The following is a 15,200-nucleotide window of genomic DNA, read 5'->3' as shown; positions in this document are numbered from 1 at the left end:
TTTTTTTTTTTTTAAAGGGCAAACAAGATATGAGCAGTAGGTATGTTCATTTCTACTTGAGCGTCATTGATTCTAAGCCCTCCTAGTTGACAAGCCAGGAAATATTTACATCTATACTAACTCGTGTATATATAAATATCTGTAACTATTTATATATATAACCATTCATACCTGTATTAGACTAAACATGAATTCCCACTATACAAATTAAAGACCACAATACAGCCATTTATAAAACAAGACAATATGGCTTTAAAAATTATTTAAAACACAGAAATTCATATTAGGAAATTCAATTATTGTTACTGTGTTGTTATTTAATTTTATTGAAATGACTTCTATGAATTAAGAATGACTTTCTGTGTATCTCTGCGTGTCATGTTTTCTGGTTATCCTATAAACAATGGTTACCGCACACTTGGCTGAATAAAATTGAGTTAGAGATACATGAAAAAGTACTTCAAACAAACATTAATGAATAAACCTTCTGTCATCACGGTGCGGGCCTGTTTTAGAGAGATACCAGTGTTTTATCCATTTTAGTGTCACACTTCAACGATCACGTGCAACAACACACAAAGTGAAGAAAAATGACTCCCAGAACCCTTGTTGCTTAGGTCTGTGTGGCAAGACTACTCATCATGTTGCCGCCATTATTGCCTCCTTTTGTTCCCAGTATAAAGCACTCTAGCCTTGTCACTGCTGTGGCTGAAGATGAGTCGTTATGCCTAAAAATGTGATTCTAGGGAGGCTTCTGAGTTTAGCATTGAGGGAACGTGAGCTGGCCATTTCCAGCTGGGGAAGAAGACCCAAACATTTCTCTCTTCTCCTTTTCACAGACTAAAATTATGAAAACTCTCAGATGCGTCCAGAAAAAGAAGCCAAGAAATGTGTAGCACGAGATCTAGTTCATGGTGCTCTTGCAAACAGAGCTATTTCCTGCCCACATGGTTGCCTTCTACAGTGTTGTGATTCTGAACAAGGCTTGTTAGAAGCAACTTTCGGCAATTTAGGGGAGCTATCTTCTCTAAAAACTAAATTCACGTTATTCTGGTGGGACATTTTGGAATGCACCTGAGCGGTATACTCGCCTTCAGTCTGTGGTTACCTCCACATGCAGAAACCCAAATTATCTCGGAAGTCTTGTAAATTGCTTTGTAAAGAAGGCATCAATCTCATTATCAGTGGTGTTGTGTTGAAATTCATTACGCGGTCTTATTTCTGAACAGACTGGGGAAGTTTTCTCAGCTTGACATAAATCCTTAGATGGTAGAGAATGATGATCAGCGGTGAAAAAAAAAAACCACACTTTCTTTTTTTCTCTTTTCATAGTTAAGTGTTTCAATTGCATTTCCTCACTTTAACTGGGCATAAGTCACTTACCCATTGATGGCTGAATTAAGTCTGCAAACCATGAAGGAAGAAAAAAGTTCATTTTTCTGAGAAAGGAATCGACAGCAGTGAGCAGTTACCCTTCAGGCAAGAAAAACATAATTTCAGTGTTCATTATTTAAAATTGTGCCGTTGTTTTCTTTTCTTGAAACCTCCTTTTTCTTTGAACATACGATATAGGGACACAACTATATAAATGTCTATTTCCAAGAAAGTCAGCTGAGCTTTGTAGAAAGAATGTGGGCTTTGAATTCATACAGACAAGAATTTGAATCTCAGCTCTACCGCTTAATAGCTATGATTGTTACTAACTTATTTATCTTCATTGGATATTAGATTCCTCATTTCTATAGCGGGAAATAATAATGCCTATAGTGCTGCAGAAAAGATTAAATTAGATCAGTTATGTATATGATACACTTGGCACATAATAGGCGCCTAATAATGGTTGTAATTAGTTATTGTTGTTTTACCAGTATTATTATTTGTATATTTTTCATGTAGCTATTTTGCTATGTTTAAAACAGACAGGAAAGTATATGGCTACTTCTGGAAACAGATTGGCCTGAGCAAATTATATAATAAAGAGCTTAGTCAGAGAATACCTGAATGATAATCAAATAGTGATAAAGGGAAAAGGAAAAGCTGATTAGAATAATTGGTTGCTAAGGTATTTTTTCCCCCAATTAAAAGTCCATCCCATGGAGTTCAATGAAGACTTTCTGCATATCTGAATTTCAATGATTCCATCACCCATCCATTCAGAAACTGCCCATTTATGTCACATGACAGGCACTGGGGAAGAGGAAGTATCAAGGAATAGGTGGATGCAAGCAAGTCTTCATCTGAATTGTAAATATACCAAAAAAAAAAAAAAAAAGCTCATCCTAAGCCAATGTTAAGAAATATAGATTAATAAAAATATCAGATACTTTCTCTCATAGGATTGAGAAAAATTAGAAAGACTAATAGCATGTAAATTGGCAAAGATATAGAGACACTCTCATCCAACCAGATGAGTGTAAATTGTTAAAATTATTTAGGGGAGGAAATTTGACAATATCTAAGTTTAAAATGTGCACAGCCAGACCAGTTTTAAGAATTCATCCTACAGGGACACCTTGGCTCAATCACTGAGCGTCTGCCTTCATCTCAGGTCATGATCCCGGGGTCCTGGGATCAAGCCCCACATCAGGTTCCCTGTTAGGCAGGGAGCTTGCTTCAACCTCTCCCACTCCCCTGTTTGTGTTCCCTCTCTTGCTGTGTCTCTCTCTGTCAAATAAATAAATAAAATCTTAAAAGAAAAGAAAAGGAAAGAATTCATCCTATAGAGGCGCATCTGGGTGGCTCAGTTAATTATGTGTCTGCCTTCGATTTGGGTCCTGATCTTAGGGTCCTGGGATCAAGTACCACTTCAGACTCCCTGCCCAGCAGGGAGCCTGCTTCTCCCTCTCTCTCTGCTCCTCTCCCTGTTTGTACTCTCTCTCTCTCTCTTTCAAATAAATAAATAAAATCTTGGGGGGGAAAAAAGAATTCATCTTATAGAAATAATATCCCAAGGACATAAAGATATATATGCAAGGAGGTTTGGTGCAACATTGTTTATAATTGCAAAAAAGGAATCAGGGAGAACAACACACTTCTGTTACGTATTTCTGGGTGATAAGTTTTGCTCAAGATTAGCAGTTCAAAACAATAGTTCTTTATTATCTCCCAGTTTCTAAAGGTGGTGAATTTGGCTGTGGCTTTGCTAGGCGGTTCTAACTCAGGGTCCTTCGTTAGTCAAGATGTTTGCCAGGAGTGCAGTCTTTGAAGGCTTGACTGAGACAGGAGGTTCTGCTTCTAAGAAGGCTCACTCACATGTCGGTTGGTCAAGGGGGCCTCAATCCCTCTCCACACCAACCACACGACTCTCTCCCTAGAACTGTTTCTGCATTCTCGTGACATGGCTGCTGGCTTATTCCAGAACGAGTGATCTAAGAGAGAGCAAGAAAGAGCTGCCATGCTTTCTGTGGCCTTGCCTTAGAAGTCACACACTATCATTTCTACAATACTCTACAGCATTACGATTCTATCCATTCTACAATATTCCAAGTCATCAAGTCCAGTCTAAGCTCAAGGAAAAGTGATTTTGTCTCCACTTTTTGGAGGGAAGTGTTGACTGATTCTTGGACATATTTTAAAACTACCCCAACTTGTCTTCTGGCCATAAATTATTAAAATTACTTTCACAGAGAAAATATACTCATCCCCTTCTAAGCCTACCCCCGTCTACCCCCCGAGTCTCAAAACTTTACAGTATCAGCTTAAAGTTCAGAAACATGTCATGTTAGTTGGATCAAGGAATGGCTGAAGCTTCTCGGTGTCATTCCTTAAGTGCAGTCCCTTTGATCTCAAGCCCTATGCACTAAAAAGATAAGATAACATACGCACCCAGCATACATATATGGGACAGGCCAAGGATAACCACTCTAGACATTCCTGACTAAAAAGAGGGAAAATGGGAGGCCCAAAGCAATCACTGTTCTAAGTTAGAAGTTTCTTGATTTGAATTCAGTCTTACTCCTGCCTAGGAATGATTCTCTGTGGCCCTTGGCTCCACATTCCAGCTGCTTGATTACCTCTTTTGATTTATTCTGCCTTTTCCTTGAAAGGTAGCCTGTTTTGGAGCTGTGTAGCTTTCTCAGTAAAATTTTGGATTCCAAATGCCTCATTTCACTGTGTACTATCTCTGTCTCCTTCAGTCTAATACAGTGGTATTTCTGTAATTATAATTATTTTTAGTAACCTGTGGGCCTGAAGGCTTGACACAGGCTGGCAGACCCACTACCAAGATGATTCACGGAAATGTATATTGGCCGAGGGTCACAGTTCCTCACTGACTGTTGGTAGGGGCCCCTCGCTTCTTGCCATGTGGGCCTTTCTTTAGGGATACTTGAGTGTCTTGGTAACATAGAACTTGTTTCTCCTTGAATGAGTGGTCTGGGAGAGAGGGAGCAAAGGAGAAGCTGCAATATCTTTTATGATCTATTCTCAAATGACACACATTGTCACTTCTGCCATATTCTGTTCATTAGAAGTGAGTCACTAAGCCCACACTCAGAAGGGAATTATGCTCCAAATCTTGGAGAGGACGATCAAGAACAAGTGGAGTTATTTTATTTAGGAATCTGTCTTAAAACTACCTCAATACCCATTAAAATTAATGAAGTATGTAAAAAAAAAAATACTAACTTGGAAAAATGTTATTGATATACCATTAAGTAAAAAAGAACAGAGCAAGCTTTTTCTTTTTAAGTTTTTTTGTTTGTATGTTTGTTTGTTGTTTTTTGTAGTGGTGTTTTTTGTTTTGTTTTGTTTTGTTTTTTGACAGAGAGAGAGAGATCACAAGTAGGTAGAGAGGCAGGCAGAGAGAGAGGGGGAAGCAGGCTCCCCACTGAGCAGAGAGCCCGATGTGATGCGGGGCTCAATCCCAGGACTCTGAGATCACGATCTGAGCCAAAAGCAGAGGTTTAACCCACTGAGCCACCCAGGTGCCCTCCAGAGCAAGCTTTATAATAATATGTATAGCATGATCCTGTATTTTGGGAGAAACAAATCTAACCTTGCATATGTATGTATAAACACAGAACTATCTAGAAGCCTACAGACCAAAATGTTGATAGTGCTTACAGAGATCTGGTAGAGTGAATTTTACATATTACTTTGAAAAAAGAGTAATGAGGTGGTTGTTTTTTTTGTTTTGTTTTGTTTTGTTTTTACTGCTTTGTATTCTTCTGTGTTTTCCAAACGTGCTAAAAGAAACCTGTGTTGCTTATGTAATTAGAAGGTAGCAAGGTATAGAATTGAGAGAGATTTAATAGTTAGTTATAAATATTGAACTGAGATTGAAAGAGAACAGAGATGATATCCTAGCCAAGTCTCAACATAATGATCAAATCTCCAGGAAGAAAACCAGTTTGTTCCTACTGAAGATTTGATTTGTTAGAAACTGATAAAAGCAGACATGTCAATTGTGAAAAATATTATTTCAATTCTACTTGTGGTACTAAACAGTAAATGTTGACAAGATTGTAAGAAATAATATGTAACAAGGGATTTCTAATTAACACAGAAATATGGAAGACTGAAACATGCTTTATCTATTCATCCCTCCCAATACTCCACTACAGTGACAGGAAGGGGTTACCAACACATACACACATACACACACACACACACACACACATAGTGAGAGAAAAGAAGGGAGGAGAGGGAGATACAGATAGAGATGGAGGGAGAGGAGGAGTAGAGAGAGCAGAGGGAGAGAGTAGGAAAGAAGACAGTGGTATAATTTTAGCTGGATAACTGTTCTGGGTAACTCTCACAATATTAACTATGGATAAATGGTGACTAACTCCACAGGAAGCTGAAACCCAAGCCCACCAGGACTAAACCTAGAAGCATATCAACCCATGCCAAGGATTTAAGAAGAAAAAGAAACTGACTTTACCAAGTACTTCAGAATATGGGAGACCAAGTAGAGAAGAAAACAACAGGGTTGGTTGAAAGTCCACAGAGGATATAGATCATTACCTAGGTCCTCTCCCCAGCCAGATAACTGCCTCTTCATGAAGTTGACAGAAAATCGGAGGTTTACTCTCTGAAGATGGCAAACCAGAGGTCTCTAGACTTAGTGCACTCAGCATAAAAATAGTGCTACCAACTAAACACGGGGCCACTGAATGAAAGCCTCTATTCTAAACAACTTCCATGGCTCAGCTCTTAGATGCTGGCAGCCATGTTTAAGGGCAGGATATTAAAGGAATTCTCTCAGAGGAAAGTGATCAGCCAAAGAGAAAAATGGGGGAAGAAATAAAATGTTGACACTTGGGAGTCCCCTGGTGAAATGGTTGTGTTCTGCCCAATTACCCTCCAGTGAAGTCCAGTATTTAATAAGCCCTACCCTGTCTCACAACATAGGGCTTCTTTCTTAAATATGAGCCAAAATAAGAATGATAAGAGATTTGAAGGCAACTTTTAAGATCATGGAGACCAAAACTAATAGGAAAGGTAACGGAGATGAAACTGACAAGAAGCAGAAAAGGAACAGACAATAATTATCTTCAGGAAAATAAGAAAAAGCATTACATCCATCACACACACACACACACACACACACACATTATGAAAAAAGAACATTTAGAAAACAAAACAGACCACCTAGAGGCACCTGGGTGGCTCAGTCTGTTAAGCATCTGCCTCAGCTCAGGTCATGATCCCAGGGTCCTGGGATCGAGCCCCTGTGTTGGGCTCTCTGCTCAGTGGGGAGTCTGCTTCTCCCTCTGTCCCTAACCCTGCTCATGATCTTTCTCTTGCAAATAAATAAATTAAATATTTTTTAAAAAAACAGAAACACAACAAAACAGATCACCTAGAAATTTTAAAATATGACACCAGAAAGTACAATCTGGAATAAAATTTAGAATAAAATTTAATGACAGGTATATAGAAAACTATCAGGGGTGCCTGGGTGGCTCAGTGGGTTAAAGCCTCTGCCTTCGGCTCAGGTCATGATCCCAGGGTCCTGGGATCGAGCCCCATATCGGGCTCTCTGCTCGTCAAGGAACCTGTTTCCTCTCTCTCTGCCTACCTCTCTGCCTACTTATAATCTCTGTCAAATAAATAAATACAGTCTTAAAAAAAAAACTTGTCAGGAAACTATGAAATGAAAAAAGCGATAACTTAATTTTAAGGGAAACATAACATACAAGAAAAGAAAATAATAAGATATTGGCTCCGATAAAAATAATTTTACATGTATAGAATAATGTAAACTCAAATACTGATCTATGAAAAAATATATGGTTATACAGATGGGTGGATGCAGAGAAATCTGTGTTTGGGGGGAGTTATGATTGTCTTCAATAGTGGGGACCAGCCTAGGTAGTATGTAAAATACAAAATTTAAAAATAGTAAAATAAACTCATCCATTAAAAAGCTGTGAGGTGTGCCTGGGTGGCTCAGTGGGTTAAAGCCTCTGCCTTCGGCTCAGGTCATGATCCTAGAGTCCTGGGATCGAGCCCCTCATCTCCTCAGCAGGGGGTCAGCTTCCTCCTCTCTCTCTGCCTGCCTCTCTGCCTAGTTGTGATCTCTATCTGTCACATAAATAAATAAAATCTTAAAAAAAAAAAGCTGCGATAGATATTTGTCATTTCTTTTCAGTCTGTCCAGCTCCTTTTGTACAACCTCTTATTATATTTGGGAAATTTACTGCCATATGTGCCCCCAAAATAATCCCCCAATTCTGTTCCAGTGTCCTTGGCGGCTGGCATAGTCACCTGGGACCTGGACTCCACTACCAGACTCGCTCCCTTGAGAGTCTGCCTTAGAAGGGGGCACCTCGAGGAAGGGGCCCCTTGGGAGAACATTTGGCCAGTAAGGGAGTGGCAGAATCACTGAGCTTCAGAACATGGCCACAAGTCGAGTTTCCGAACACATTGGTACCAGTGGTGAAGCGGTGGTAGAACTTTCTTTTTTTAGGGGAGTGTGTCACATGGCTTTAACCTCTGTTCCTAGAAACTAAGCACCCCTGTGAGCTACCCAATTGTCTGAATTGGTCTGCTTTTGCTACTAACAACCCTGAGAACTGCTGGGGCAAAGAAGAAGAACCAAGGAACTTCAAAAGGTCGTCTTGGGGTGGACATGAGGAGCTCCTGAGGCTGCATCAGGAGACGACTATTTTTTATTATAAGCCTTCGTCTTCCTAACGGGCTCTTTAACCACGAATATTTGAGTTTCTAACTATGCATATGTATAAGTTTGATAAAAATTAAAATTGAAACAAAAGGAAAGAAAACAGAAACAATGAGAACAATCTTTTGGAGTGCGAAATGCACAACACAGACCCTTGGTCTGTGGGAGATACTACTAATGGATAACAGCTCTTTTTCCCTCTGGGGCCTGAAAACAAACTCACAAACCTTCCCAATATCTATTCTAGGTAATGAAGCTGGGTCGTCCAATGAAAACTATCTGCATTCTTAGTCTCAGAGGAAATACTCAGTCTCTTAGAGGCCTGGACCTGCATTCCTGAACTTAAGTGAAAACAAACCCAGAATATATTTTACGGTATACAGAAATTCTGTACTACTTATATCCTGGTATACCTAATTCTGACAAATACCTTAATTAAAGGGTATAAGTCACCACTCTAGAACTGTATTACTCCAGTGAAATTGCTACAGTTGAAAAAAAAAAAAGCCATTAGGTTTCTGAACATGAACATGAAGATATAGTTTGAAGCTTTACAGCACTATGTCTAATAGAATTTTATTACTTGAGAGTTCTCAAAGTGCTGCATATCTCTTCACTGGCAATACTGGCATAACACCACAGAAGAAAAAAATGTTTCTTCAAGTCAACATATAGTTAATTCACGTTTGGAGATAAGGCTACCGCGACAACATGACAATTTAATGAGGTTTGAACAGCTTCAGGAAAGGGAATATTAAAAGGAATAGAAAAGAAATGTTTTGTGAGAGGAAAATAGAATACCAGAATTACCTGGATGATTTTTTTAACAGTCATTTGCAAGGATTTCTTGTCACTTCTTTTATTATAATTCTCTTTCTTTCTTTCTTTCTTTCTTTCTTTCTTTCTTTCTTTCTTTCTTTCCATTTCTACTACTACAGTGGTTGTCTTATTTGTCTATGATGATAATGAGTTTCTGTACAAAATTCAAGACGAATACTTAAATCCATCAAGCACAGCATCTGCTAAAAATCTCCTGGCATTTTGGAGAACTTGGGTAGCTCAGTTGGTTAGACGTCTGCCTTTGGCTCAGGTCATAATTGTGAGCCCCATGTTGGGCTCCCCACTCAGCAGGGAGTCTGTTTAAGGATTCTCTCTCTCCCTCTGCCCTTCCCCACAGCCCTGCTCCAGCTGTCTGTTTCTCTCTCTCTCAAATAAATGTATCTTGGGACATCTGAGTGGCTCAGTGAGTTAAGCATCTGCCTTCAGCTCAGGTCATGATCTCAGGATCCTAGGATCAAACCCCATGCCAGGCTCCCTCCTCAGCGGGGAGTCTGCTTCTCCCTCTGTTCCTCCTCCTGCTTGTGCTCTCACTCTCTCTCTCTCTCTAATAAATCAATAAAATCTTTTAAAAAATAAACAAATCTTTTTTTAAAAAACCCTTTTTTAAATTAAAAAGAAATTACTCTACCCTTAAGAAGGCAATGGAGCATATTCCTTACGTGTGGGCCACACATGGTGACTTTCTTCACAAGAGTATAGTATGGAAAGGGTTGGGGGAGTAACTTTATAATGGAGAGAAATGACAAACACCCTCCCAGCCAGTGACCAAGATCAATGCCAACATAAATCAGGTTGGTAGAAGGTATCATTGATATGATATGCTAAAAATGGCAGTTTATTTCTGTGATCTTCCTCCCCCAAACCCATAACCCTAGTCTAACCAGGAGAAAAACATTAGACAAATTCCATTTGAGGGACATTCCACAAAAATCCCTAACTAGCACTTCCTAAAACTGTCAAGATGATCGAAAACAAGGAAACTCTTAGAAACTGTCACAGCCAAGAGATACCCAAAGAGACACGGTAACTAAATGTAAGGTCTTACCCTGGATGGGGCCCTGTGATGGAAAAAAAAAGACATCGGGTAACAACCAAGGAACTACGAGTAAAGTATGGACTTTATTTAATAGTAATATACCAGTATTAGTTTATTAATTATAACAAAAGGACCATAATAATGTAAGATGTTGTTAATAAGATCTACCTGATTGGCATATCTGGAAACTTTCTGTATCATCTTTATAGTTTTTCTATAAATCTGAAACTGTTCTAAAAGAAAAGACACTTTTTTTTTTTTTAAGTCACAACAATAAGACAGCAGAAAACACATCCATTGTGACTTTGGCCCTGGATAAAGGGAAATTCTTTCTCTGGAAATTTCATCATGAGTTGTCCCTACACTTGTTTTTCATTCATTCATATTACCTGTGCTGTCTGAAAAATTTCCTATGAAGAATTTAATAAGTCACTCGGGGTTAGATAGGCCCCAAGGCAACTCCAAAAGCAAATGCAAATCCTCTTTGGAAGCATTTAACCCCAGTGTAACTCCAAAGATGTCTCAGAAATCAATTCTTCTGCCCAAATTATCTCATAGTCAAAAATCATAACATATACACACAAAAATAAGACAACATGGTAAGAACTAGTAGTAATAAATACTGAAAATTTTGAAATTGGAATCATAAGAAACAAAATAAAAAATAACTGTGAGTAATATGTTTAAAAAACTAAAAGGGAAGCTTGGGGGTTCCTGGGTATCTCAGTCATTGAGTGTCTGCGTTCAGCTCGGGTCATGACCCCGGGGTCCTAGGATCAATCCCCATGTCCAGCTCCGTGTTCAGCGGGGAGCCTGCTTCTCCCTTTGCCTCCCCTTGTTTAAGTTTCCTCTCTTGATATCTTTGCCAAATAAGTAAAATCTTTTAAAAAAAAATTAAAAGAGAAGCTTGAACATTTGACACAGAAATGGGAATTATAAAGAGTGACAAAGATGATTTGCAAGTTATGCAAATTAAAATTTTTTATTTCAAATTAAACAAATACTTCTTGGGTACCCAATACAGACCAGGACATATACTAGGCATGTTCATATATATTATCTATTTTATTTTCATAACAACAAATAACTATATCAAAAAATACTAAAGCTATAAACCTTCATCTTAAAATATTTTTCATTGTTCTGTCTTCTACCATCTGCAAGCTTTCTTCTGATCTATGCTCTAGTTCACGAATTCACTCTGTACCTGTATCAAACTAGTATTACATACATCAATCGTGTTCTTAATTTTGGTTGTTAGTAATTTTTCTTAGTTCTAGAATTTCTATTTGGTTCCTTTTCAAATATGCTAAGTCAGTTTTTTTTTAAAGTATTGGTTTATTTATTTTTTATTTGAGAGAGAGAGACAGAGAGACAGAGAGAGTGAGTGGGAGGGAGAGGAGAGAGAATCTGAAGCAGACTGTGTTGAGAATACAGCCAGACATGGGGCTCGATCCCACAACCCTGAGACCATGACCTAAGCAGAAACCAAGAGTCAGATGCTCAACTGACTGAGCCACCCAGATGTCCCACTAAGTCACTTTTTATATTTAGTCTCCCTAAAGACTTTTCCAATCTTGTCTTTTATGTCTTTAACCATAGAGTTTTACAATTGTTTTCTGATTCCAGTATCTAAGGTTTCCATGGTTTGGTTTCTGTGGTCTGTAGTTTATACTGGTTTTCCCTGAGGGTATCTTGTTTCCTGGCCCCAGATTATCTTTGAGTGTGTTTCGGTCACTGTATTTGAGAAATTATTCTTTGGAGTAATCTGAGGCCTTGGATGATTTGAATCTTCACCAAAGAAACTGTTTGCTTCCTTCCTTCTGCTGTCTTAATCACCAGTTCAATACTGCCTCAGCCTTGCTCTGACATTGAGGCTGTCCTAAATTACCCAGGCAATCCAAAGCTGGGTCGCAAGTCACTAAGGGTGCTTAATTATTTCCATCTTACCATATTCTTGAAGGCAAAGCCCTGTCGGGTTCCAATTTAAAGGCCGAACTCCTTACTTGGAGTGAGCCCAGGCTTTGTCTTTTGTTCCGTTTGCTTGGTAAGACCAACACAACTGCCACTCAGTTTTGTAGTTATTCCTCCCAAAGCATCAAACGCCTTCCAGGCAAAAGTAGCATTGAGGCTGGGCCCACTTCTCTAGGTTATTTCTTGCCTTTTCCTAGACTTTGACCCAATAATTTCTCACTATTTTATTAGCTTGGTACTTGAAAAGCTTTAACAGAGATGAACTTCTAGGAAGAGTTGACTCCCCAGAGGGGGATCCAAATTCATTTTCCCCACTGGAAACTTTTCACTTCAGCATTGCCCCTCCTGTGCCCGATTCCAGGAAATAAGTTATTCCATCCATGAAACTTTAGCTCAAGTTGATACAGAATCCTTCATTCCCCTTAATGCTCAAGAGAGGATGACTTTTCAAAACCATAGTGCTAAAACACTAAGGGTCTATAAGAGGGCAAAGTGAGGGAAAAAATTATGATTGCCATTTTCCAAAGACTTTGGTTTTGTTTTCTGAACCTACAATGAGTCCTGATGCTATAATTCCCATCAGGAGGACACACTCCTTTGGCACCTAAGCCCCCGGTCAGCCAAAACTAAGAGGTAAGGCCCTCCCATTTCCTCTGAATTCTCTTTGGAAAAGCAGCTGTTACTAGGAGAATTGATAGGACTGTGAATCATAATGCAGTGAAAGACCTCTCCCTGCCCATCTAAGGGTCCCAGGGATGCATTTCTCTTCTTCCAACCTAGAGATGGTGGAGGAGACTTTCTTAGTCCCTCTCAAATCACATCCAAATAATTTAGAATCTCTGTCATTGCATGACCCTTCACACTTAACAAAGGGCTTTAGTACATTGGCCAGGAACCTGTATTCTGGGGCTGGTCTATCCAATATGGTAGCCACCAGTCACATGTGGTTATTGAGCACTTGAATATGGCTCTATGAACTGATTGTGCTGTAAGTATAAACTAGACAGGAGATTTTGAAAACTTAGTATGAAAAAAAAATGCACAGTATCTTAATAATTTTTTTATATTAACTATGTATTGAAATAATATTTTGGATAACTTAAGTTAAATAAGTATATTGTTAAAATTAACTTCACCTACTTCTTTTTATTTTTTTAATTTGACTACTAGAATATTTAAGATTACATAAGTGGTTTGCATTATATTTCTATTGGACAGTACTGTCCCTATGGTGATCTTGTTTGTAAAAACTAAATTTCCTTTTCCTGAATAGTTATATTCCCAACTAGAATATGTACTGAATATGTATTGAAGTATCTCCAGAAAATTCCTCAACTTGCTTCCATTTATAGAAGCAGCATAATATAATTAAAAAAAAGCACTCTAAAATCTCTATGTTTCTTATTAACTAGCAATGAAGGGAGTCAAATCATTTTAACTCTTCAGATCTGAGTTTTTTCATATAAAATGAAAAGGTTGAACCATATCCCCTCTATGGTTTCTTCTATTTTATGAGTATTTGATCGTTATTATGTTAAACTTTCTTCTAAAATATTTTCTATGGATAAGATAAACTTTTTATTGTAATGTCTATACAATTTCTGAATCTTCTCTTGGAGATATAAAAATAAGTATTTCCCTTGTAAAAAAGACAGACGTTAATTTATATAAGCTTACTTATGCTTAAGTGCATGTTCCTTTTCTGTGCTAGCATTACAAGTTATGCTGTGAAAACTACTTTGTTTTTCCATTTTTAAGGTTCAGTCCATGGGTACAATTATTATTTATTTTATATCATTGGTCCTCCAGCTTCTCCTCCACAGATCATTCTCATTCCTCAATCATACATGTCTCCTATACTCTCTTTTGACCGTTTCTGGTTATATTTTATGTTTTATTCTGTCCTTACTGTGTCCTCCAATTCTCTTACAGGACTGAGCTCTCTTGCCATCTCTCACCAGCAGCCTGGTCACACTCGTCTCCTCCTTTAGACTCGGAGACTTCCTGCTTTCCTCATCCATTTCAAAACAATCTCATCTGAAAAGGTAAAATAATAGGTCCGCTTCAGGGTAAGTTCCAGTCTTTGCAGTTAGTATTTATTTGAGCGGTGAGGGGTGGTGAGGTGGTGGGAAGGTAGGTCTTTCATATCAGGCCTTAACTTTCATCCCCATATGAAAGCCTCTACTCCTATTAAATTGAGGGGAGTGGTTCCATCCTATATTTAAATCTTCTTAAACTCTATCACACACTTACGCTTTGCAAGCCCTGCCCACACCCATTCTTTTTTGTAAAAATGTGGCTTTAAACACATCTACAGTTACCTATGCAAAATTCTGTCTGCTCAAGAAAACTACTCAATCTTAACGTTTGGGCAGAGTTTGAGGAGCACGGCATTTAGAGTAAAATGATCTAGGATCGTTATCTTAGCTGCATCTGAGCTAGATGTATCATCTTGGACAAATTCACTATTCCGAGGTTCAGGTTCCTAATCTGCCAAAAGGAGCTGGAATAACCCCTGTTACACATGTCACATGGTACTTCTGAGCATCTAAAGAAATAATGAGCATGAAAGTACTTACAGTGGTAAAGCGTTACACAACGTGAGTAATACTGGACATTCTGAAACTCCATGAAATTTTGTTCCTGCTTCCATTTTCCCTTCTTCGGGTCAGAATAAATACATTGACCCATTAAGTTTAGACAAGAATAAAGAATATGACTTAAGGTTTCCTGAATAATGGAAAGTTTCAAGTTAAGATGAAATGATCACTCTCTTCATTCAAGCATAATGAGAGCTATGAAACACTTATTAGAACTAATGACCTAAATTACTTTACACCATTCATCTAGGAAACTCAATTTGTCAAGAAACAGCAGACGGTTTTTTGAAATTCAAATGGAACCTGGATGGAGGGATTGGGGTCAATGGTAAATTGACAGTCATTTTAAGGAGCAAATTAATGTTACTGTCATGAAAGTGGAGTGCAAAGAAAAGATTTTAAGAATTAGATGTTAATCAACCAGATTTCCGAGCAAATGTTCCTAAAATTGGTGCAAAAATATTTTCCAATTACAAATTCAAGTGCTTAAAAATATCACCCAAGGTATCAATAGAAAAAATCGCCATGTATGTATACATGTATATATGCATATATTCTTTCCTGTTCTTTGAAATCAGAACTATGACACAGAGATTCTATCATCAATTATTCTTGGAATTTA

General features: G+C 38.2%; 1 long non-coding RNA gene across 1 annotated transcript; it reads right to left on the bottom strand.

The window, feature by feature from the left end:
* Positions 1-2,995: 2,995 nt before the first annotated feature.
* LOC309840526 lies at positions 2,996-15,118 on the bottom strand. Its single transcript, XR_014298650.1, has 3 exons — positions 14,558-15,118; positions 13,888-14,015; positions 2,996-3,368 (listed from the first exon to the last, which is right to left on the bottom strand). It is a non-coding gene; the product is annotated as an uncharacterized lncRNA (long non-coding RNA).
* Positions 15,119-15,200: the final 82 nt, after the last annotated feature.

The sequence above is a fragment of the Mustela nivalis genome (genome assembly GCF_964662115.1).
Source record: "Mustela nivalis genome assembly, chromosome: 9".
Lineage (NCBI taxonomy): Eukaryota > Metazoa > Chordata > Mammalia > Carnivora > Mustelidae > Mustela > Mustela nivalis.
The sequence above is the reverse complement of the archived record's forward strand: the minus strand, read 5'-3'. Positions and strand labels throughout refer to the sequence as shown.